Source organism: Balaenoptera acutorostrata, chromosome X, assembly GCF_949987535.1.
Source record: "Balaenoptera acutorostrata chromosome X, mBalAcu1.1, whole genome shotgun sequence".
NCBI classification, from domain to species: Eukaryota; Metazoa; Chordata; class Mammalia; order Artiodactyla; family Balaenopteridae; genus Balaenoptera; species Balaenoptera acutorostrata.
In genome coordinates, this window is record NC_080085.1 from 131,201,725 (window position 1) to 131,228,017 (window position 26,293).

Below are 26,293 nucleotides of genomic sequence, written 5' to 3' on the forward strand. Positions count from 1 at the left end.
GGGCGCTGATATCACTCTTGACGCCGCAGCTGACAATCGGCAGATGCCTCGCACTGGCCTTTGGAATACCTGCCCTTTTGCTACTTCCCTTCAGCCTGAACAGCAAGCATTATGGAAAGCCACATCACTGAGAATTCTGCTGCCCTCTCACGAATTGGAAGTCGTAAGTGAGTTGCAGCTGTATCAGAGACAAGCAAACGACTAAAGCAGTGAGTTGTAATTTCTTCATATCCTTCCAAAAGTTGTCTTTTTAAAAGTTATATCACTTCTATAGGTGTTGTTATCGGTAAGAGTTCAAGCAGAGAGAACCTGTAGCGTGTACATGTGCGTGAATGTGTATATACATCTACTCCCAAGCCCTACCTAACGTCTGAATCCCCCTCTAAGAAAACCACTAATTTGAAAGTAACTGGTTTGGAGTCCCTAGAACAGAAGTGGCATTACTTACAACAGCTGTTTCTCTGAGAGCGTCACAGGCAGCTGCCCGTCTGACTCTTCTCACTGGTACTCCTTCCCTGCAGGGGACTGCCTTTGCAGGTGCTGGGTTATGTTGTCTACCCTGGGCTACTGACAGCCAGTGCCAGAAAGCAACATGCATCCTCAAGCGCCAGGGAAGCAGATGTATGGGAAAACCCAGAGCTGGGCTCAGAAGAGCAGAGAAATGATGGAACTATGTAGAAGCTGGTCGCAAATAGGAGTACTCCTGTTGATATGACTTTTCCACTCCAGCCAAGGCTCCCAGTTACCTCTCAAATAACAGCACGATGAGTTGGATGCGCAGCAAAAACACATGCCCTGTCCTGCCTGATTCATACATCATGGAAGGGTGGTGGAAAGATGTAAATGAGTATTTGGGGCTGAGCAGCAGACGTCAGGATGTTGATCTACTTACTTATCTAAATGAGAAGAGGCTAAGGAATAGCAAAAGACTGGTTTCAAATTGTTACTGTGACCCCTGTGATCTGAAATGGCAGCACAAGTGAGTGGAAGAATGAAATGCAAGTTAATACCCTGCAGTTTGGCTGTTGGAGGCTTAAGTCATGGGAAGGGAGACCATCCATGTGTTCTGTCAAAAACTCCAGAAACAGCGCTCCCTAACTACCACTATTTGCCTTGGGCTCAATCAAAAGCCAGAATCTCAAGCCTACTGTGCCCTGTTGCTTGTTTTAGCAAATGAGATCATCTCCGTGATCCACTGTGTAAACTGCAATGTGCTGGTAAGCAGTTACCATTGTTATTATGATAACAATATTTATGCATGCCACAGTAAGCCACTGGAGCCATTTACTACATTCAGGATGTTAAGGGGCTTCACCAGAATTGGCCACTGGGTGGCTGCAGAGAAAGTAAGAACACTCGACAGAAGCAACAGTGCCCTCCGGAGCGTCGGAGGACCTGAGGGCTTCCGGGCCTCCATCAAGGATGAGGATGACCACACGCCACGTACTGCAGGGGGCTGAGTGTTTCAAATGCATCACAGCTCTATGGAGTACAGGTTCTAGCCCTGTTTTACAAACTTTCCCAGTTCAGTCAGTTTAATGAGCTGACTGACTTAATCCAGTGTCTGGTGAGGTGAGGATCTGCTGATTTAATAAGCAGTCACTTGGCATTTACTATGTGCCAGGCACTGTTGTATGTGCTTTACAGATATTACCTGGTTTTGTCCTCGTAACTGCCCCGTGAGGTAGGTGCTATTGCTGCCCACAGTTTACAGATGAGGGAACTGAGGCACAGAGAGGTCAGAAGCTTACACAAGATCACACAGCCAGGAAGTGGCAGAGTCAGGATTCGAATCCGGGCTGGCTGGATTCAGAGCCCCTGCTCACAGCCATGTACTTTGCTGCCTCCTTTAAACCTAAGTCTGGCTAAATATTCTCACTCAGAAACAAACACTTTTTTTTTTTCTGTAGCGCATTCTGTAATTTTTATTACAAAAAGAAGTTCAAACCCTTTATATGGTATGACATTAAATGTCACCTATGAGTTCATTGCAAGCAAACCTCTCAAAAAACGTACATACTATATATATTTACATTCAAGTTTGAGTAGCCGGTGTCAAGGTATAGTTCAGGATCTCTACCCACCCTGTGGATTTGTTCAGCTACTAACTAAACAGCGACTGTATCTTCACTCGGGCACATGGAGAGGTAGAACCTGCTTTTTAAAGGAAACGAACAAACAAACACAAAAAACCTGTAGCGCAAACATGAAGATCATTGTTGAAGCAGCTTATACATCAAGGAGGCCCTGACTGTAGCTACCTTTGGTCATCTCAAGACTACATGGAGTCTTGTCTTTTAAATTAAAACCAGATGAAACTTTGGGTAGACGCTCTTCTGAGCACATCAGGCGGTTGGGAGAGCTCAGCACCGAGAACTGCACACGACTAAGTTAGGCAACATGGCAGCAGGGCTAGGCTGGCGGCTGGGCACCTTTTCCCTGATAAGACACAGTTAATACACACATCAGTGGCTTTAGAGACTGCAAATTAACACCCAACTGTACACCCTCAGCTCCGAACTCAGAGCCACCAAGATACTTCCTCTCCCAAGTGAACCCTCCATTATTTCTGCCAGGCCCGCCTCCATCCCAAATTGAGCTAACAAGGCCAGATAGGGGTGGGGTGGCCTGTGAGTTCTGCAGGCCACGGTTCCTCAGCCTCGTGACTGAAGCTCATGAAGGTGCTTGGGCCTGAAAAGGCTCCCCGGGTTCTGGCCAGACTTAGTGGGGCTCGTTCCGGAGAGGAGAAGTTGCAGGGAAGTCACGGTGGTGGCCGAGGGCAGAAGCCCTTCTCGTCTCGTTCCCCTTTCTTCTGTTTCATCCTGCGGTTCTGGAACCGGATTTTGACTTGGGTGTCGCGCAGCTGCAACGAGTTGGCTACCTGGATGCGTCGGGCCCGAGTTAAGTACTTACGGAAATGAGACCCCTTCTCGAGTTCTGTTGGTTGCTGGGTGCTGAAGTCCGTGCGGATCGCGCTGGAGGAGCTGGCGAATCTGCTTGTCTTCGGGGGAGGCGTTCCTCTTCACTGTCGTCCACTCGAACGTGCTGAAGGCGGCGGGGAGGCCGCGGGGCGGGGGCGCGGACTTGGGGCAGGCGCCGCGGGCGCGGGACGCGGTCTGGAAGGCCCCGGAGTGGCCCTCGGCCGGCTCTTTGAGACACGCCGGGAAGGGGGCGGCCCCGCCGAAGGCCCCGCGCAGTCCGCCCGGCTGCTGAGGAGGAAGGAGCCGCCGCCCGGGAAGACGGCCGAGGCGGCGTAGCGGACGTGCGCCCCGCCGTCGCCGGCCGGCCGCCCGCGCGCGCGCCGGAAGTCGTACGCGGGCCCGGGCCCCGGGGGACCGCAGTCCGCGCCCCCAGCCGCGGCAGGTGCGGCGTCCGGCTCCTCGTCGGTCCCCTCCGCGGGGGCACGGCGCGTACGCGGCCGGGGGCGGCGCGGGAGGCCGCGCCGGAGCGGCCGGGGGCAGGCGGCTCACGAAGCCGCCGTCGCCGCTGCCCAGGGGCAAGGCCGGCTGCGGGACCACTGGCCGGGCGTCGGCGCGGCAGAACTTGGGCGCGAAGCTCAGCACGTCGCCGCCGCCCCTGCCGCTGCCGCGCGACACGTAGCGCAGGTAGGAGCTCAGGGTTCCGGCCCACCCACCTGAGCGCGGCGGCCGGGCCCCGGTGAGGGGCCCGCAGGACCGCCGGGGTCTGCGCCGCTCCGCCTTCCCTCTCTAGCCGAGCTGCCCTCACTGAGCCATGGGCAGGAACAAGCACATTTGTAATTATCAGTGTTTGTTGTCTGTGTGCCTTGACACTTCTGGAAGCCTGCAGAAGGAACTCTGTTGTGTGCCCGCACCTCCTATGAGATGGTGAGCTGCAGAGTTCACACGTCATGCTCCGTGGTCCTGGTGCCCATCATGGGCCTTGGCACCCAGCAGAAGATCGGAAAGTGCCTCACAGCCCACGCGATCTGGTTGCATCAACTTTATTTGGCCTCCCACACGTGTAACACGTCAACACGACCATAAACACAAAGCAGGAGCAGTAACACGAGTACACCTCTCTAAACGTCTTTAGAAGAGGTGCCTGATCCTCACACAGCCAACGTAGACAGAACCGTTTTAGCCCACGTGAAACTTGAAAACATCACATCTTTCGTGAAAACCAGATCCGTGCTGTGAAAGAAGCAAATGATGGCAAGAGAGAGCTCCTCACAGACTGAGCAAGTTGAGACACTGTCCTCCAAGCGGTGGAGGGACGGAGGTGGCACTTAGGAAGAAATGACCAACCAGGCGCAAGAGGAAGGCAAGTTAAGCTTGGGGTTGGCGGTGGGGTGGAATGCGCTACAATATCCCGATGCTTACAGAAGTGTGAGATGGAGCCCCTTCCTAAAATATCCCCCAGCAAACCCAAGTGTTTACACATCCAGTAGCTTTAAATGTAGTCCGAATGAGCTGAGTTCTACCCTTTAGAGCCTGCCTTCTTTGCCTACCCTGCAAAACTGTACCCCAAGCCTGCTGGGCGTAGATAGGATAACCCTGAGGCTATAAGACTCCAAGCCACTGCTGCCTTTTGGAGCTCTCTGACCCAAAGACTCCCACTGTGCCGAGAGGTGGCCTCACTCTCTGATCCCTCCTCTCCTCTGGGACTTCCCTTGCGTCTTGCCCTTCTGGGTGGTGAGCCTTTGCCGTTATCTCTGCAAGGTCTCTCGCTGTGAGGGACTTCCCTTCACATGCCATCCTGTCGAAGTACTGCCCATATAAAGCTTGTCTTATGCTGCTGCCATGTTATGGTCATAACCAGCCCCCAGATCCTCAAACTCACAAACACTTCGGTGTGAAAGGGTCTAGAATCAGCTTTAAAAGTAACATACACCAGATTGTTAGTTGTGGTCGTTTCTGAAGATGGGGCTGAATTGTGAAGAAACTCTGTAAAGGGAGAACTATGATTTGTCTGAAGTTTTAGGATTTTTTTCAGCAAGAGTGCGTGCACTATTACCATTCTACTTACAATACTTGAGTAACTCTAACAGAAAGAGTAGCTGTGTGTTAGTCAGCTAAAGTAACTGTGAGTTGACACAACAGGGAAAACCCGAAATTTGAATGGCTTAACACAATACAAGTTTATTTTTGGTGCACATAAGCTCTGACTTTTTTTGGTAGGGGCTCTCTGCTCTCAGGGGGCCCAAGTTTCCAGGCTGTTTCCTTTTTGGAGTTCCACCACAGGATTGCCATGTTTGCTGCTGAGCGAACGAAAGCACAGAAATGGCACGTTGGCTCTGGATGTGACAAGTAATGCTTCCACTCATATCCCGATGGCCACGGCTGGTCACATGACCCTTCCTGACTACAAGTGGACTGGCCATGTAGCACCCCCTGTGTCCAGGATGGGGGAAAGGAAGACAAGATATGGACGAGCACTGGTAGTCTCTCCCATACAGTGTGACTTAGTAGGTGCTTACTTAAGCGTGACCGTTATAATTTGTTAGGACAACAAGCTTCTTCATTTCTTGGAGGGGTTTCTGAGAAGGCCAGATCTGCCTTGCTATCCTCCAAATATTTAAGTGCCTCCTGTATGACAGATGTTTTCACACACAGTATCACATCTCATTTTAAGAGGATCACATAAATATCAGCCGGGTGGATTTGCGCTTCACCACATAGTAGCTTTCTGCACTTACTTCCCTTTGCAGTACTGTCTATCATGCTGACTGTAATGTCAGTTGGCTGGGAATGGTCTCCTTCCTTTTGATGCAAAGGTAAAATCTTAACCTGGGAGTCTCAGCGGCCTCCACAGGGCGGAACGTACCTGAGCACCTGCACAGCTGCCCTCGGGCACCCTGACAGCCACGACCTTCCTGTGGGGCAGGGACCAGACAAGAGGCCATGGAAGGATGGTTAATTCTTTTTTCTTTTAAAAGCTGAGCTACCAAGGAACTATGTTTCACCTCCTCAGAGGATCCCACGGTTTTCAAGAGTTCAACCTTAGTAGATGTTGGCTCCGCAGTGGCTTCCGTGGTCCTTCCTCATGTACCATTTAGGAGGGAGGCTTTGGGTGACCTAGGTAAGCTCATGCATCTGTGCGTGGGTTCAGTGGCCAGTTTCAAAGAAGGCACCCCGTTAAAATCCTGCTGCAAATGTCAGGGAGGTTTCAAAAACCCTCTCTCTCAATTCAGGGCTGTCTCCAAAGAACCAGTCGATTACGTGGCAAATCAGACTACTCACAAACCCAATTGCAAAACATTTTGAGAAAGCGTTGGAGTTGCCCAGAAGGATTACCAGGTGTCTAAAGGTTATTATCCGAAGTCAAAGGGACTGTCGGTGTCAGAGGGGTTCCGGAGTGAGGGATGGGAGAGTCGGAGGATTCTTCTGCAGGGACTAGGAATGCTCTGTGTCGGGGGAGGGCAGGAGATCCTGTGCAGCCCTCAGAAGGGGCAGCAGGTGGTCAGCAGGTTCAGGTTCCAGAGCCTGACAGGAGGGCACGTGGGGGAAGAGCAGGGGCAGGGTGCTGTCACAGGGGAAGGTGCTGGGGCTGGACAGACATGCCGGAACCTCAGCCCGCAAAGACCCTGGGACTCGGGCGGGAGGACCTCAGGTTAATAAAGCTCACAGGCAGCACTGAGGTCGTCTTTGATTCTCGTTGTCGCCTTTCTTGGGCCTGCTTTTTGTCAACTGAAAGACACCGTGTAGCACTGAGAAGAGCAATGGGTCGCCAGTCAGGAGGTCGGCCACGGGCCGGGGGTGGGTGGGCACAGCGTGGGCTCGAGAGGAAGTCAGACCAGGGCTCTGGTCCCCACCCCGTCACTTAGCAGCACGTGACCCTGGGAAGATTCCCAAGCCCCGTGGCCTCAGGTTCTTCACCTGTGAAGCGAGTGGGTGTGACGAGCCGTGTCTTGTAGGGGCTGCAGGGATGCGCGTGAGCTTCGTAAAGCAGCTCACAGGACCTGGCGTCTGTGGGAACGTTGACGATGGGCAGTTATTTCTCATATTGTTTGGATCACAGACCCTTCCCCTCTCTCCTCTGGGATTTTACTTTTATTGTCCTGTTCAACACAGTCTTGAGTCTCCTCCAGAGGTTTCTCACGTTCTGTTGTTTAGCTTTGGTTGTTGATACTGTGTTTTTCATTAGTTTCATTTTTCCCTTCTCTAGTTTGCGAGGGTTGGTTCTGGGAGCAGAAGACGGCAGTCTACACTTCATCGCCATCGTGGCAGCTACAGGTAAGGCCCTAAACCTGTAAATAATTTAAGCAGACTTGACACCTTTACAACAGTCTGTTCCCCAGAAATGAATGTGATATACTGCTTGATTTATTTGCGACTTTTTTTTTTTTACCTGAATCTATCAGTAAATTTATACTGATGAGTAGCCTGTACTGTATAGTAGCGTCCATTAAGATCTTATATACTTTTGTTAGGCTTCTTCTTAGGTAATTTTTCGATTTTGTCACTGTTGCAAATGGGGTAGTTTCTATTATATCTTCTAAATAGTTGGTGCTTTTTGTGTGTGTGTGGCAAGGCTCTTGGTTGTGATCTTCCATACAATATTTCTCTGGTCTCTTATTAACTCGAGTATTCCATGTACTGATTTCTTTTTTTTTTTTTTGTCTTTTTTTTTTTAACTTTTGGGGTTTTTATTTATTTATTTATTTATTTATGGCTGTGTTGGGTCTTTGTTTCTGTGTGAGGGCTTTCTCTAGTTGCGGCAAGCGGGGGCCACTCTTCATCGCGGTGCGCGGGCCTCTCATTATCGCGGCCTCTCTTGTTGCGGGGCACAGGCTCCAGACGCGCAGGCTCAGTAGCTGTGGCTCATGGGCCCAGTCTCTCCGCGGCATGTGGGATCTTCCCAGACCAGGGCTCGAACCCGTGTCCCCTGCATTGGCAGGCAGATTCCCAACCACTGCGCCACCAGGGAAGCCCTACCGATTTCTTTGAATTCTCTAGGTAGATGACCATATTGTCCCAAAATATTATCTCTTTTTCAATATTCATACTTCTCATTTACTTTGATATGCATAGTTCTGACTGTGTGTTCCAGTGAACTTTTGCATCGTAGAGGGGAGAGCATACATCTATGTCTTGTCCCTGTCTTTAATGGGAGTGCATCAAACATTTCACATTTAAGTATGTTTGCTGTAGATATTAGGAAGGGGCAGTTCCCTTCTAATCTTAATTTGCTAAAAGTTGTACTCATGTTGAATTGCTTTCAGAGGCTTTTTCCATACCCACTGACACGCTTCAATGTTTTCTCCTAACTTGTTATTGTGGAGAATTACAATTGAACTATTTTCTAGTTTAAATCATATTTTCATTCTTTAGGCACACCTGTCTGTTCATTTAACTCACTGCTACATTGAATATGCTATTAGTTTGCGTAGGATATTTGCTACTGTGTGGGTGAACTTGGCTCAAGTGTTCTGTTCATGGGAGGAGTGGGGTACTCATCTGGCTTTATAGTCAAGCAGAGCTAGTCTGGGAAAATAAGTTAAATCACTTCCCAGTTTTTTTATGCTTTGGAAGACTTTACTTAAGATGGTGATTAGTTTTTCCTGACCATTGGTAGAATTGGCCACCCAAAATGCCTCTCCTGGAGCATTTGCGGGTAGCTTGGGTGTTGAATACAGTTCAAGTTTGTATTGTTTAAAGTTTTCTATTTCTTTATGGACCGATTTGGTCTTTTTTTTTTTTAATATTGTCCATTTCACCCAGGATTTCAAATTTAATTGCATGATATTTATAATAAAACTTTTATTACAGAAACTGTGAAACACACACAACAGTAGAGAATAGTATAACGAATCCAATATACTTGACACCCAGCATCAATAATCTTCAGTACATGGCCAGTCTGGTTCCAGTGTACCCTCACCTTCCCCACATCTCTGCCAATAGAATACTGTGAAGGTAGTCCAAGACATCACGCTATTTCATCTCTAAGTATGTCAGTATGCATTTCTAAAAGACCAGGAATCTTTTATGCAACATAAACCCAAAACAATGATCATTCCTAAAAATTTAAATAAGTTTTAACTTCACCAAATATCTAGTCATTTTTCACATTCACCTTATACATTAAAAAATGTTTTTTAGTTTGTTTGGATCACAAATATGGTCTATATATTGTGATTGTTTTTGGTTAGGTCCCTTAAGTCTTTTTTAATCAGTAGGTTTCCCCTGTACCACCTTTTTTTTTCCTTGTAGTTTTTTTGTTGTTGTTGAAAATTAATCAGGTCTTGTACTTTGTCAAGTTTCCCGTTATATGGATCATGTGGAATGAAACACTTTGGTGTCATTTAACATGTACTGTGGCCCCTCAATAGTTCTTTAAGTTGGTAGTTACGGGTAGGAGCTTGATTAACTTGTTTGTTTATTTACAAGACTGCTACATAGGTGATGTATGCACTTCCATTAGGAAGAACATAATGTTTGCTGTCCTTTGTGCTGAAGTTGGCAGTCACTGATGATCATCACCTTCATTTATCCATTGGGGGTTGCAGAGGGGTAATTTTCAAATTCTCTCATTCATTTGTAGTTTATTACCTGAAATAGTTTCATATGTAGAAACTTTTCCTTGTCCACCATTTGCTTATCTTGAGGGAATCATATAACATACTTGCTGTGTCTTTACATCACTTAAATATCTTTTGCATCTATATTTTATACAGTTTTAACTTATCTTGTTTACTTGTTATTTTTCTTTAATATCTGGTCATATTTTCAAAAAAAGTCTGTTTCATAAATATTTTCAAATAATTGGCATTTGTTTGTTGGCCTTACTCTTCTAATTCATTATTTCTACACTTATCTTCATTATTTCCTACCTTCTACTACTTAAGGTTTAATATAATGTTCATTACCTAGCTTCTTGAATTTCTTGGGTGATTTAAAGATTTCTTCTTTTCTAATGCATCTAGTTAAGGCTATATATTTCCCTTTGAGTACCATTTTGGCTCTACTGCACAGGTCGTACTATATAACTTCATGTGTATTGATTGAATTGTTTTACAAGTTGACTAAATCACTCTATTACTTAGGTTGTTAGAATTTTTTCAATATATATCAGAAAACTAGGGAGTGTAAAATTTATTTTTGAGAAGGCTGTGAAGATGATGATGAGAGATATGTTATTTGGGGGAAGTTTCAGAGCCCGGGGGTGTTTTATTTGATTATTATTATTATTAATTACAGAAGAGACAATCGTATTTAACTGCTGGTGACAGAGCTGGGTTTATCCCAGTAATGCAAAGAAGTTTAACACTAGAAGATCAATCAATATAATTGGCCACATGTAACAGTCAGGGATTGTCCAGGGAAATAGAAAGCACTGTAAATATTTAACACAGAGGGAATTTAATGCAGGGGATTGGTTACACAAGTGATAGAGAAGCCAAGCAGTGGAGACTTGGGAAACCCATTTATTAGCAACACGAGAAAATCACTCTCACGTCTAGCACGGAAGGACCAAGAGAGGAGATAGTGTTACTGGAACCTGGGTGTTGGATTCAACAGGATCTGGAGCCATGATGGGTCAATCTGATGGTGGCTGAAGCCATGGAGAATACATAACCATTGAAGGAGAAGCCACCTGATGCAGAGGAAGGAGAAAATCTCTGACTGCTCTATCTTCCAGGGTTCTAATCTCTTGATGGTATTTCCAGTTAGCTGAACCAAAATGGCAGCCACATGTTGGCTAGTTTGAGTTGCAGCCTGCAGGGGTCAGCCCCTGTATAATCTAGAGCAGAGCAATGAGGAATGAGGGGTGCATCTGGGAATGAGTAAGCCCAGGATTGCCTTATTACAATAACAGATTGAATGAGAAAAATCAGATCTAAATCGACACAGGCAAGTATCTAATAGAAATCGACATCCATTCATCGTAAAAAGAAGTGTTAGTCCAAAGTGTTCAACTGGGATTATGAGTTTTGGGGAGGAAGACCAGAGAGATAAAGTGCCATTCTTATGACATTATATCAAGGGTACATACTATCAACATGATTTATCACTGTTGATATTTACCTTGATCACCGAGCTGAGGTAGTGTTTGTCAGGTTTTCTCCTCTCTTGAGCTCAGATGTAGCAGTAAGGAAGAGAAGGAAGAGAGGAATCTAGCACTTGGATCATTTCCTAAATAACCAGCCCAGGAATCAGTGCTAACTGTGGCTAACTTGTCACATGGATTACAACCCAACACAAAAAAAATCAGCCCTACTTCCTGCAGTGTAAGAGAAGTCTTCCACCGTGGAAAACAATCAATAGGATCACAGTGTGTATAGAGAAGATATGGGGGTTTGTGTCCAACTTAGAGGGGCCCTGAATATCAGAGTAAGGGGTGTGGACCTTATTTTATGGGTGGTGGAGAATTAAGCAGCAGAGTGACATGATCACATGTGGGCTCTTCTCATCCTTCTTAGTTCCTTTTGGGTGTGGGGTTTGGATCTGTTTTCTCATATACTGCCTGTCTGCCAACTTTCCTCACGGGGTATGAGGAAGGCTTAAACGTTTTCAGTTTGAAGTGTACCTATGAATACCTCCAAAGAAGGGTGCCATTTAAACTCCCATCTGAGAACAATCCTTTGCTCATTTTGAGATCAAGGTGTTTCAATAAGAAACACATTCAGGACTACAGTTCTGCAGCCTGTGGAAGGAAAACCACATTCACAGAAAGACAGACAAAATGAAAGGCAGAGGACTTTGTACCAGATGAAGGAACAAGATAAAACCCCAGAAAAACAACTAAATGAAGTGGAGATAGGCAGCCTTCCAGAAAAAGAATTCAGAATAATGATAGTGAAGATGATCCAGGACCTTGGAAAAAGAATGGAGGCAAAGATTGAGAAGATGCAAGAAATGTTTAACAAGGGCCTAGAAGCATTAAAGAACAAACACCTAGAAGAGTTAAAGAACAAACAAACAGAGATGAACATTACAGTAACTGAAATGAAAAATACACTAGAAGGAATCAATAGCAGAATAACTGAGGCAGAAGAATGGATAAGTGGCCTGGAAGACAGAATGGTGGAATTCACTGCCGCAGAAGAAAATACAGAAAAAAGAATGAAAAGAAATGAAGACAGCCTACGAGACCTCTGGGCCAACATTAAATGCAACAACATTCGCATTATAGGGGTCCCAGAAGGAGAAGAGAGAGAGAAAGGACCCGGGAAAATACTTGAAGAGATTATAGGTGAAAACTTCCCTAACGTGGGAAAGGAAATAGCCACCCAAGTCCAGGAAGCGCAGAGAGTCCCAGGCAGGATAAACCCAAGGAGAAACACGCCAAGGCACATAGTAATCAAATTGACAAAAATTAAAGACAAAGAAAAATTATTGAAAGCAACAAGGGAAAAACGACAAATAGCATACAAGGGAACTCCCATAAGGTTAACAGCTGATCTTTCAGCAGAAACTCTACAAGCCAGAAGGGAGTGGCACAATATATTTAAAGTGATGAAAGGGAAGAACCTACAACCAAGATTACTCTAGCCAGCAAGGATCTCATTCAGATTCAGCGGAGAAATCGAAAGCTTTACAGGCAAGCAAAAGCTACGAGAATTCAGCACCACCAAAGCAGCTCGACAACAAATGCTAAAGGAACTTTTCTAAGTGGGAAACACAAGAGAAGAAAAGGACCTACAAAAACAAACCCTTAACAATTAAGAAAATGGTCATAGGAACATACATATCAATAATTACCTTAAACGTGAATGGATTCAATGCTCCAACCAAAAGACACAGGCTCGCTGAATGGATACAAAAACAAGACCCATATATATGCTGTCTACCAGAGACACACTTCAGACCTAGGGCCACATACAGACTGAAAGTGAGGGGATGGAAAAAGATATTCTATGCAAATGGAAATCAAAAGAAAGCTGGAGTAGCAATCCTCATATCAGATAAAATAGACTTTAAAATAAAGACTGTTACAAGAGACAAGGAAGGACATTACATAATGATCAAGGGATCAGTCCAAGAAGAAGATCTAACAATTATACATATAAATATATATGCACCCAACATAGGAGCACCTCAGTACATAAGGCAACTGCTAACAGCTATAAAAGAGGAAATCGACAGTAACACAGTAATAGTGGGGGACTTTAACACCTGACTTACACCAATGGACAGATCATCCAGACAGAAAATTAATAAGGAAACACAAGCTTTAAATGACACAATAGACCAGGTAGATTGAATTGATATTTATAGGACATTCCATCCCAAAACAGAAGATTACACTTTCTCCTGCAGTGCACACGGAACATTCTCCAGGATAGATCACATCTTGGGTCATAAATCAAGCCTCAGTAAATTTAAGACCCCGAATAGCCAAAGCAATATTGAGGGAAAAAAACGGAGCTGGAGGAATCAGACCCCCTGACTTCAGACTATACTACAAAGCTACAGTAATCAAGACAATATGGTACTGGCACAAAAACAGAAATATAGATCAATGGAACAGGATAGAAAGCCCAGAGATAAACCCACGCACCTATGGTCAACTAATCTATGACAAAGGAGGCAAGGATATACAGTGGAGAAAAGACAGTCTCTTCAATAAGTGGTGCTGGGAAAACTGGACAGCTACATTTAAAAGAATGAAATTAGAACACTCCGTAACACCATACACAAAAATAAACTCAAAATGGATTCGAGACCTAAATGTAAGACCAGACACTATAAAACTCTTAGAGGAAAACACAGGAAGAACACTCTTTGACATAAATCACAGCAAGATCTTTTTTGATCCACCTCCTAGAGTAATGGAAATAAAAACAAAAACAAACAAATGACCTAATGAAACTTAAAAGCTTTTGCAAAGCAAAGGAAACTACAATCAAGATGAAAAGACAACCCTCAGAATAGGAGAAAATATTTGCAAACGAATCATCGGACGAAGGATTAATCTCCAAAATATATAAACAGCTCATGCAGCTCAATATAAAAAACAAACAAACAACCCAATCCACAAATGGGCAGAAGACGTAAATAGACATTTCTCCAAAGAAGACATACGGATGGCCAAGAGGCACATGAATAGCTGCTCGACATCACTAATTATTAGAGAAATGCAAATCAAAACTACAATAAGGTATCACCTCACACCAGTTAGAATGGGCCTCATCAGAAAATCTGGAAACAACAAATGCTGGAGAGGGTGTGAAGAAAAGGGAATCCTCTTGCACTGTTGGTGGGAATGTAAATTGATACAGCCACTATGGAGAACAGTATGGAGGTTCCTTAAAAAACTAAAAATAGAATGACCATATGACCCAGCAATCCCACTACTGGGCATATACCCGGAGAAAACCATAATTCAAAAAGACACATGCACCCCAATGTTGACTGCAGCACTATTTATAATAGCCAGGTCATGGAAGCAACCTAAATGCCCATCGACAGATGAATGGATAAAGAAGATGTGGTACGTATCTACAATGGAATATTACTCAGCCATAGAAAGGAACGAAATTGGGTCATTTGTAGAGACGTGGATGGATCTAGAGACTGTCATACAGAGTGAAGTAAGTCAGAAAGAGAAAAACAAATATCGTGTATTAACGCATATATGTGGAACCTAGAAAAATGGTACAGATGGACCGGTTTGCAGGGCAGAAATAGAGACACAGATGTAGAGAACAAACGTATGGACACCAAGGGGGGGAAAGCAGGGGTGTGGGTGGTGGTGGTGGTGGGATGCATTGGGAGATTGGGATTGACATATATACACTAATATGTATAAAACAGATAACTAATAAGAACCTGCTGTATAAAAAGTAAATAAATTTCAAAAAAAAAAAAGAAAGAAACACATTGAGTTCACCTGTGTTCTCTTTATTCTTTCAGGTCAGGCTCCGTCCAGTGGCTGCTCGACATCATGGCCCCAGACCCAGGCAAGCATGAAGTCTCGATGAGGGGCTAAAAACACCAGCTGAGCATCCTCATTGTGTATTATGAATTCTCTAACCTATGGTCGGTCATGTGCACAATTGCATTTCCATCTGAATTTTGGTCATAGGCGTATTTTTTTGCTTAGGTATCTATCAACTTACTGTCTTGACCTCTCTGTCACTAGAATGGTGGAGCTGCTAACCAAACACAAAAGTCTTAGGTCCTTTTGACTTAAGCAAAAATGACACTAAATTACTAAATACTTGTTTCGTACGCTCACTTTTCTGTAATAATGATAGGAATGTGAGGCCTGGAATTTGGACTGTGCAGGCACTCGTTTCTTGTGTACTGACATTTAACGTGTACACTAGCTGGGAGGGGCCAGAATGCTTATCCTGTTAGGAGGAGAGTCAAAGGTCTCTGTCTCTTGAATGTGCCAGAGGATAATTTAGGAAAGGACTTGGTTTTGTGCTTCTGGAACTCATCAGAACATTGTGCCCCTCCCCAGACCTAACCTGCCCTCCTACTGTGCCTGGTTGGCCATTTCCTCCTAAGTGCCACCACTGTCCCTCCAGCACGTGGAGGACGCTGGCTCAGCTTGCTCGTTCTGTGAACAGCTCTCTCTTGCCATCATTTTTTTTACAGAGCTTTTTTTCCCATTTATTTGTTTGTTTATTTATTTATTTATTCATTCATTCATTCATTTATTGGCTGTGTTGGGTCTTCATTGCTGCACGCGGGCTTTGTCTAGTTGTGGTGAGCGGTGGCTTCTCTTGTTGTGGAGCATGGGCTCTAGGCACGCAGGCTTCAGTAGTTGTGGCTTGCGGGCTCTAGAGCGCAGGCGCAGTAGTTGTGGCGCACGGGCTTAGTTGTTCCGAGGCATGTGGGATCTTCCCGGACCAGGGCTCGAACCCGTGTCCCCTGCGTTGGCAGGCGGATTCTTGCCCACTGCGCCACCAGGGAAGCCCCTCTCTTGCCCTCATTTTGTTCTTTCACAGCATTGATGTGCCTGTGTAAGGATCAGGCACCTCTCCTACAGATGTTTGGAGACGTGTGCTTGTGTTACTGCTCCTGTTTGTGTTTATGGTCATGCTGACATGTTACATATATTGGAGGCCAAATAAAGTTGATGCAACCAGATCGCGTGAGCTGTGAGTAAGATGTTATTTAACAAACACTTTCTGATCTCCCACTGAGTGCCAAGAACCATAGTGGGCACCAGGACCACAGAGCATGACACATGACCCTTACCCGGAGGTGCTCACAATCTTGATAGCTTGGTTGCTGCAAACCTTTGACTGTTTTTCAGAGTTCTGACAAAGTTGGTTCTGACAGTTTCCGCTTGATTTTTTGATGTTTCTCTAGTTCTAAAGATTTCCTCTTTAGAAACTTTAAACGTATGATATCAGTTCTTGAACAGTTGTAGTACTATTCAGGTTATGCATTTCATCTAGGGTGAGTTGGGTAGTTTCTGAATTTTGAGGAATTGTACAGTTCCATTTAAGTTCTTGAATTTAGGTACATAGATTTGTTCTTAGTGTTTCCTTCCGATCCCAACATCTTTAGTGTAGGGCTTGTAGACTTGTAGTGATATTCAGTGTTTCCTTTCTGATATTAGCAATTCGTGTCTTCTCTTTTTTTACTTTGTTTATCTGGCTAGAGTTTTATCAACTTTATTGATCTTTTCAATGAACCAGTTTTGCTTTCCATGATTTTCTTTTCTTTCTGATTTCTATTTTTTTCTTCTGTTTTTTGTCTGTTTATTGGTGTGTGTTTGTTTTCTGATTGCTTTGGGTGAAGTTTTTTCTTCTTTTTCTTTCTCAGTTAAGGTGGAAGCAAAGATTATTGATTTGTGGTCTTTCTTCTTTCTTAATCTAAGCATTAAATGCTATAATTTTCCCTCTTAACACTGATTTAGCTGCATCTCAGAAATTTTAATATGTTGCACTTTCATTTTAATTCAGTTCAGTACCGTTTCTATTTCCTTGAGAATTTCTCTTTGACCTATGGATAATTGTTTAATTTCCAAGTGTTTTGAGATTCTTCTTATCCTTCCATTATAGTTTGAATTCTAGTTTGATTCCTTTATTGTCAGAGAACATACTCTGCATCATTTAAATTTTTTAAATGTGTTTTTATGGCACAGGATGTAATCTATCTTGGTGGATGTTCCACATGTGCTTGAAATAAATGTGCATTTTGCTGTGGTTGGTGCAGTGATATGTAGATCCATAGTGTTTGTGAATCACCCAGGGCCCAGTCTGACCCTTGGGCAACTGTTCAATTCGCCATGCTTTTCGTATTCTGTTTATGGTGAGACTTCTGCATGCACAGCTCAGGTCAAACCCAGGAATTCCTACAACTTGATGGAACCCCTTGCTTATATTTGCTCCTTTCCGCTATCTTCCCTCACTCTCTGGCCACCAGGAGACTCCCCTCCTGGTCCTCTAACTCTGTGTGCGGGGTCTTTAGTCTCCTCACTCTGTTGTGTACGTCCCTTGAATGGACTTGCCTAGATGACCAAGTGCTGAGATAATAGAAAAATAGCAAAACAGTTACCTCTCACGTTTTGGACAAAAGTTTTCCCTTACGGAGAGAAACATTACCCTCCCTCAGAGTTTTAGGTGTCTGTCATGCTGTTACTGAGGCTCCCGCCACAGGGTTACAGCTTCGGGCCTGGGGCTTTTGCTTCTACCTACGTTATAAACCCGTCAATATATTCGTGTTATTTTGCTTTACATCAGTGGTCAACAAACTTTTCCCGCAAATGGCGAAATTGTAAATATTTTTGGCCTTGTAGGCCGTATTTTCTCTGAGGTAGATTTTGTATTTTCTTTTTGTATTATATTCATGATAACTATATGTTTATGTATTCATATTTAACATTTATCATTAATTTAATTACTTAATGGCTCAACTTAATTATGTAATATTAGTATTCAATTTAATACTTATAATAGTAATTAACTTATATTATATTTTTATATTTAGTCTTTACCTAATGTTCTTTCTTTTGTTATAGGATCACATCCAGCATACCACGGTCCATGTAGCTGTCATATTTTCTTAAACTTCTCTTTGCAGTGCCAGTTTCTCAAACTTTACTTTTTTTTTTTTTTGATGACATTGACAATTTTGAGGAGTACTGGTTAAGAATACTGTAGAATGTCCCTCTACTCGAATTTGTCTTGTGTTTCTCTCATAATTAGAGTGTTGTTATGAGTTTGGGGGAGGAAGACCAGAAAGGTGAAGTGCCCTTCTCATTGCATCATATCAAGGGTACATACTATCAACATGACTTCCCACTGCTGATATTGACCTTGATCACCTGGCTGAGATGGTGTTGTTGAGGCTTTTCCACCAAATAGTTACTCTTTTCCTCCCCTGTTTCCATACTCTAGTATTTGGAAGGAAGTCACTATGTGCAACCCACAGTTAAGGAGTGAGGGTTATATGTTCCACCTCGTTAAGTGGGGGAGTGTCTACGTAAATGATTTGAAATTCTTCAGCACAAAAATTTGTCTCTTCTCCCCCATTTATGTATTTATTCAGTACTTTTGAAATCTTACTATGAACTCATGCATATTTATTCTATGCTTTGGGTTTTAATGCAGTATACTTTTATTTAATTGCTCAAATTGTTCCAGATTTGACCATTGGGAGCTCTTTCCATTGACTCCTGTGGTCCTCTGACATACCCCCATCATTGTTTGTTTGTTTTTGAGCATTTCCTTGCTTTATGGCACAAGAAGATGTCCCAGGCTTATCTTGTATATTTCCTGCCTCAGCTCTAGAATTATCCATTTCTCTAAGGATCCCTGGCTTCCTTTATTGGGAAATCAGATTAGAAACCAATGCTAGGTGTGTCCATTGCTACTGGTGTGTCCTTGCTTCTAGGCCCTGTCAGCTGACAGAGCAAGGAAATATATGTGTGTATATTCCACTTATGTTTCATAGTTCTCAGGTAGCTGCTTCATACTTTTTCCTAAGGTTTGTACTTGCTTTAAGTGGGAGGGACAAGGAACAGTATGCTTAATCCATCTTGACCCTAGACCATTTACATTTAATGTAATTATTGAGATGGTTGGTTTAAATATACTATTTGCCTGCTGTTTTCTATTTGTCAATCTCTTCTTCCTTTTTTCTCTTTTCCAGACCTTTTCTGATAAATTGAGAATTTATATGATTCCATTTTATGCATACTATTTGTTGACAGCTATATATCTTTTGTGTTTTCTTTGTGGTTGCTCAAATGTTTTCAGTATCAAGTTTTACTTACCACAGACTATTTTCAAATAATATTATAACAATTCGGGCATAATGTTATATCCCTAAAATAGTAAACTTCCATTTTCTCCCTCTCATTCTTTGGATTATTGTTGTCACAAGTTTTACTTGTACGTATTTTACAAATTCTTCAATGTATTGTTGCTGCTTTTGCTTTACACCAGGAGCCAGCACACTTTTCCCATAAAAGGCCAGATAGTAAATATTGTAGGTTTTGCAGACCATCCAGTCCGTAAAATATATGTGTTTAAAACTATTCTTGGGCTTCCCTGGTGGCGCAGTGGTTGAGAATCTGCCTGCCAATGCAGGGGACACGGGTTCGAGCCCTGGTCTGGGAGGATCCCACATGCCGCGGAGCAACTAGGCCCGTGAGCCACAGCTACTGAGCCTGCGCGTCTGGAGCCTGTGCTCCGCAACAAGAGAGGCCACGACAGTGAGAGGCGCGCGCATCGCGATGAAGAGTGGCCCCCACTCGCCGCAACTAGCGAAAGCCCTCGCACAGAAACGAGGACCCAACACAGCCATAAATAAATAAATAAATAAAAACAATGCAACCTGGCTTTAAAAAAAAACAAAAAACAAAAAAAACTACTCTTAGTTCAAAGGCTGAAAACAAACAGAACAATCCAGATTTGGCCTACAGGCAGTAATTTGCCAACCTTTGCTTTAGACAATTATCTTTTAAGGTGTCTAAATATAAGAAAAAATTATCTTTTATATTTACCCTAATTTTTACCATTTCGGGTGCTCTTCATGTTTTGGGCATATATCCACATTTACACATATTAGTATACTCCACCTGCCTGAAGAACTTTCTTTAAAATTTCTTACACTGTATTGCTGGCAATGAATTATCTCAGATTTTGTTTGTCTGTAAAACTCTTTATTTCCCATTCATTTTTGAATAATATTTTTACTAGGTATAGAGTTCTGGGTTCAGAGGGTTTTTGTTTTTGTTTTTCCCTTCTTTTAACACTTTAAAGATCACTCTTTTGGGGACTTCCCTGGTGGTCCAGTGGTTAAGGCTTTGCCTTCCAGTGCAGGGGGTGCGGGTTCGATCCCTGGTCAGAGAGCTAAGATCCCATATGCCTCAGTGCCAAAAAACCAAAAAACATAAAACAGAAGCAGTATTGTAACAAATTCAATAAAGACTTTAAAAATGGTGCACATCAAAAAAAAAAAAAAAAGATCACTCTTTTGTCTTCTGGATTACATACTTTGTGATGAGAATCTGCTGTAATTCTTCTCTTTGCTTCTTCATATATAATTTTTATTTTTCTTCTTGTTGCCCTTATTTTCTTCTTGTATATTTCTCCTTATCTTTGTTTTTCAGCAGTTTGAGTATTAGGTGTCCTTCTTTTTATCATGCTTCGTGTTCCATGAGCTAATTGGATCTGTGTGTGTGTGTGTGTGTGTGTGTGTGTGTGTGTGTGTGTATTTTCTCTTTCACTAATTTTAGAAAATTCTTGTCCATCATCTTTTCAAATATATCATCTACCCTGACCTTTCTCTCTCTCTTTCTTATTCTGGAACTCCACTAACATACAAACTACATCATCTGATATTGCCCTACCACTCTTGGATGCTCTATTCGGTTTTTCACTCCTTTTTTTCTCTTTGTATTGATACTATGTCTCTCTATTGATTTGCCTATTCTGTATATTTCATATGAACGCAATAATAAAGTATGTGGTCTTTTGTGTCTAGTTTCTCTCCCTAAACATATGGTATTCAAGGTTCATCCATGTTGTACTTCGTTTATTTTTACTGACAAATAATATTACATTGTATGAATAGATCATATTTTTATGCATTCATCTGTTCATGGACATTTGGGTTGTTTCCTGATTTTGGTTATTATGAATAAGGAATGCTGCTATGAACATTGTGTATAGGTTTTTGCATGGACATACGTTTTTGTTTTCTTGGCTATATACTTGGGAGTAGAATCGATGGATCGTATAGTTACACTCTATGTTTAACTTTTTGAGGAACTGCTGACTCCTTTCCACAGTGGCTACACCCTTTTATGTTCCCACTAGCAATGTATGAGGATTCCAATTTCTCTCTATCATCACCAACACTTGTTATTTTCTATCTTTTTCTTTCAGCCAGTGAGTCTGAAGTCCTATGTCACTGTGGTTTTGATGTGCACTTCCCTAAAGATCCTGTTGAGCATCTCTTCTTTTGCTTATTGGCCACTTATATATCTTATTTGGATAAATGTCTATTCAAATCTTTTGCCCATTTTTAAATTGGTTTATTTGTGTTTTCTTAGTGGAGTTGTAATAGCTCTTTATATATTCTGGATACTAGACTTTTATCACATATATGACTGTCAAATCTTTACTCCCAATCTGTGGATAGTCTTTTCATTTTCTTGATGATGTTCTTTGAAGCACAAGCAATTTTAATTTTACTGGAGTCCAATATATCTTTTTCTGGTCACTTGTGTATTGGTGTCTGCTGTGGACTAAAATGCGTCCCCTTCAAATTCATATGTTGAAACCCTACCCCACCATGGGATGGTATTTGGAGATACGCTTTGGGGAGATAATTAGGGTTAGATTAGGTCATGAAGGTGGAGCCCTCATGATGGGATTAGTGGCCTTAGAAGAGAAAGATCTCTCGCTCTCTCTCTCTCTCCATTTTTCCAAGTACACAGGAAAGGCCATGTGAGGACATAGAAAGAAAGTGCTCATCGGAGGGTTCTCACCAGAAACTGAACCCTGCCAGACCTTGCTCTAGGATTTCCAGTCTCCAGAACTGTGAGACATAAATTTCTATTAAGTCCTCTAGTCTGTAATATTTTGTTATGGCAACCCAAGCAGACCGTGTCATATCTAAGAAATCATTGCCTAACACAAGGTCATTAAGATTTACTCCTATGTTTTTCAGTAACTATTACTCATAATAGTTTATCATACTTACACATACTTGAAGCATTTCATGTTCAGTAACACTTGTGAGACTGTCCTGTGGAAAAGAGACGCAGAAAGGGGAGAATGGGGCATTCCAAAGAGTGGACCTCCCTGGGTGAGTGAAGAGAGTATCCACTCCACGAAGTTCTCCCTGAACCCAGCAGGAGACGGCAGGAACAGTATCCACATGTCTGTGGCTGTCTGTGTGTGGGATGTGTCTGGCAGTCTGCAGGGGTAGCTGACAAGCCAAAGCTGAAAAGGAGACACAAGGAAGAATAGTTATCGCTTGTTTTCTGCAATAGAGAATGCAGCCATTGCTTCCAGAATCCAATCAGATGTTCAAGCCCTGCCTCCATTTACAGTACAATGAAATAGAGTTTCAAAAGCAAACTAGGTTGTGGCAACCACAAGTCCCTCTTTATCCCTCACCACTTTACTCATTTTTTTTAAAATTTTATTTATTTGTTTATGGCTGTGCTGGGTCTTCGTTGCTGCACGCGGCCTTTCTCTAGTTGCGGCGAGCAGGGGCTACTCTCCGTTGTGGTGCGCGGGCTTCTCATTGCGGTGGCTTCTCTTGTTGCGGAGCACGGGCTCTAGGTGCACAGGCTTCAGTAGTTGTGGCTCGCAGGCTCAGTAGTTGTGGCTCGTGGGCTCAGTAGTTGTGGCTTGTGGGCTCAGTAGTTGTGGCTTGCGGGCTCTAGAGCACAGTCTCAGTAGTTGTGGCGCACGGGCTTAGTTGTTCCGAGGCATGTGGGATCTTCCCGGACCAGGGCTCGAACCCGTGTCCCCTGCATCGGCAGGTGGATTCTTTACCACTGCGCCACCAGGGAAGTCCACCACTTCACTCTTGAGCTCCACACACTGCAAGACACTCTTGCTAACCCCTGGGTTGAGGTGGGGTGCACACCTGTTTGGGTACCATGATCCTTTTCTCACCTTAAAAGACAACTCCATGGACTCCTACAAGAAAGCAGTGGGAGTTCCAGGAAATAGATTACAGCCACTCTCAAGTCAGCACAGCTTCTGCAGACATTGGTGTTTACTCATCACAAGAGCAACTGCAAACAGTCTGTGGGAGACATGGAGTTACCACTGTAGAGAATCTCTCAAGTTCCCAGAGGGGTAAGGCGACTTCCTCAAGATCTCACCCTGGAGAGCTAGCTCTGTGTGTGGCCTCCCATGGCTGGCAGTGGTTGGCGAAAAGGGTTTTGTGGAGGGAGAGTGGGAAGGACCCAAATACAGTCAGAGTGGGGGTAGAGTGGTCCTTGTCCTGGTCTCTGTAAACTTGGACTTTGGGTTCAACCCTGTAGCTGGAGAAATGGCCTGGGAAGCCCAGGGTCGGGGCAGAGGGCTCCTCCACATCGAGAATGAAGGTCCCTAGGACTTCCCTGGCGGTCCAGTGGTTAAGGCTCCACGCTTCCAACGCAGGGGGCACGGGTTCAATCCCTGGTCCGGGAACTAAGATCCCGTCTGCCATGTGGCACGGCCAAAAAATTTTTTAAAGTTGAAAAAGAAAAATGAAGGTCTGTGTTTATTCTCTCTACAGATGTTGGAACATGGATGCCCATCTCTTTGGGAGACATTCTGACTCCTGAGACTCTGGGGGTGGGGCTGGGGGAGGCCTTGGCTCTAATCCAGGCCAGGTAGATCTCTGAGCCTCTTCATTCATGTAACTGGAACCAAGAGTAATTCTTCACTTTGTAAAGGATTAATCAAATGTCTTTCAAGTTCACTCCAAAGACAGTTCAATTGATGAAAATATACAAGACCCATTACACTTGAGGGCCCTAGACCAGGTGCAAAACTTATAGTAGGACCTTAGGAGAGCAGAGTGCTCTAGAGGTACTGTTAGACAGCTTTCACCTGTGTCTTCTGCTGTGTTGCGTCTTGCTCTGTCACATGGTGCTTCTTAAACTTGACTATGTGGTGATAATTGTGGAAGCTGGGAAACAGACTCACACTTTTCTCTGTGTGCATGTGTGGAGGGGAGGTGACACTTTCTGAGTAATAAATGTTTGAACCAGAAAAGCAATTCTTACCAGTAGGTGTCCTCTAGTCCCATTAGGTGTTCCTGCTGTTCAGTCAGGGATGGCAAGGGAATTTGAAATTGGAAAAGTTTGACAACTTAAAGATTCCAATTAAAGAAAATTAAAACAACCTGAAAAGGATTATGATCCGTAGGCTAATCTCCAGAGTGTCATCTGGGATGCTGTACTGGAGTTGGGACAGTAGCTCCTTAGGGATGTTAAAAATTTTGCTCACGACTGTGAACTGTTTCTTGCTTAAATCTGGAAGTATCACATGGGTGAATGAAAGCAGAATTGCAGTTAGGTTTACTCCACTAAAGGAAAAGCCTCGCTAGCAAGGAGGGATGGAGTTGAAGCAAAAATCTTGACGTGTTGATATGATACATTTATAAATTGCAAGATGATTACTGACATAGTACTAGCTACCACCTCCATCCTGTCACATTTCTTTTTTGTGGTGAGAACATGTGAGTTCTACCCTCTTAGCAACAGTCAAGTATATGATACACTATTATTTGCCATAAGCACCATACTCTACATTAGATCCCCAAACTCGTTAATCGTATAACTGGAAGTTTGTACCCTGTGAGCAATATCTCCCCATTTCCCCCATCCCCCAGCCCCTGGGAAACACCACTCTCCTCTCTGTTTCTCTTGAGTTTGTCCTTTTTATATTTCACATATAAGTGGTATCAAACAGTATTTCTCTTTTGCTGTCTGACTTATTTCATTTAGCAGAATGCCCTCAAACTCCATCCAAGTTGTTGCAGATGGCAGGATTTCTTTCTCTCACGTGGCTATACATACCACATCTTCTTTATCCATTCATCCATTGACGGACACTTAGGTTGTTTCCTTATCTTGGCTATTGTGAATAATGCTGCAATAAACATAGGAGCGCAGATATCTTTTCAATATCATGTTTCCATTTCCTTTTGGATATACACCCAGAAGTGGAATTGCTGGATCATATGGTAGCCTTCGTGTTCTTTGATGCACAGAAGTTTTTAATTTTGATGAAGTCCAATTTATCTATTTTTTTTCTTTTTTTTTTTACCTGTGTTTTTTGGTGTCCTAGCCATGAAATCATTGCCAAATCCAATGTCATGAAGCTTTTCCCTTATGCTTTCTTCTGATAGTTTTATACTCTTAGCTGTTAAGCTAAGGTCTTTGATCCATTTTGAGTTAATTTTTGTATGTGGAGTAAGGTAAGGGTCCCAGCTTTATTCTTTTGCATGTGAATGTCCAGTTTCTCCAGTATCATTCGTTGGAAAGACTGCCCTTACCCATTGCACGTCATGGTGCACTTGTCAAAAATCATTTAACCGTACATGCAAGGGTTTATTTCTGGGCTCTTTCTTCTGTTCCATTTGTCTGAATGTCTGTCTTCTTGCCAGTACCACATTGTTTGATTATCTTTGTAGTAAGTTTTGAAATCAGGAAGTGTGAGTCCCCCAACGTGTTCTTTTTCAAGATTGTTTTCGCTACTAAGGGTCCCTTGAGATTCCATATGCATTTCAGAATCAGCTTTTCCATTTCTGCAAAAAAAGTTTGTTGAGATTGTTTAATAAGGATTTTTTGAACCTGTAAATTGTTTTGGTTGGATTGCCATCTTAACAATATTAAGTCTTCCAATCCACGGACATAGGATATATTTCCACTTGTTGAAGTCCTCTTTAATTTATTTGAGCAATGTTTTGTATTTTTAGTGTACAAGTCTTGCACCTCCTTGGATACTTATTTCTAAGTATTTTGTTCTTGTACTTATTTTTTTACTTCTTTTCCAGTGTGTGGATGTGTTTTATTTCTTTTTCTTGACTAGTTGCTCTGGCTAACGCTTCCAGTACAATGTTGAATAAAAATGGCAAAAGCTGGCTTATTTCTGATCTTAATGGGACAATTTCCGCCTTTCACCATTGAGTGTAATGTTAGGTTTGGGGTTTTATGAATGCCCTTTATCATGTTAAGAGAGTTTTCCTCTATTTCTAGCTTGTTGAAAATTTTCATCATGAAAGAATATTGGATAGTTTACTTTTCTTTTGATGTCTTTGTCTGGCTTCACCATGTTAGTAATGCTGACCTCATAGAATGAGATGGAAAATATCTCTTCCTGTTCTAAATTTGGGGAGGAAATTGAGAAGGATTTGTGTAAGTTCTTTAAAGTCTTGGTAGAATTCACCAGTAAAGTCATCTA

At 43.1% G+C, this 26,293-nt stretch overlaps 1 pseudogene; it reads right to left on the minus strand.

Moving 5' to 3' along the window:
* Positions 1–1,905: 1,905 nt before the first annotated feature.
* On the minus strand, positions 1,906–25,399 carry LOC130706331 (homeobox protein Hox-D1-like; annotated as a pseudogene).
* Positions 25,400–26,293: the final 894 nt, after the last annotated feature.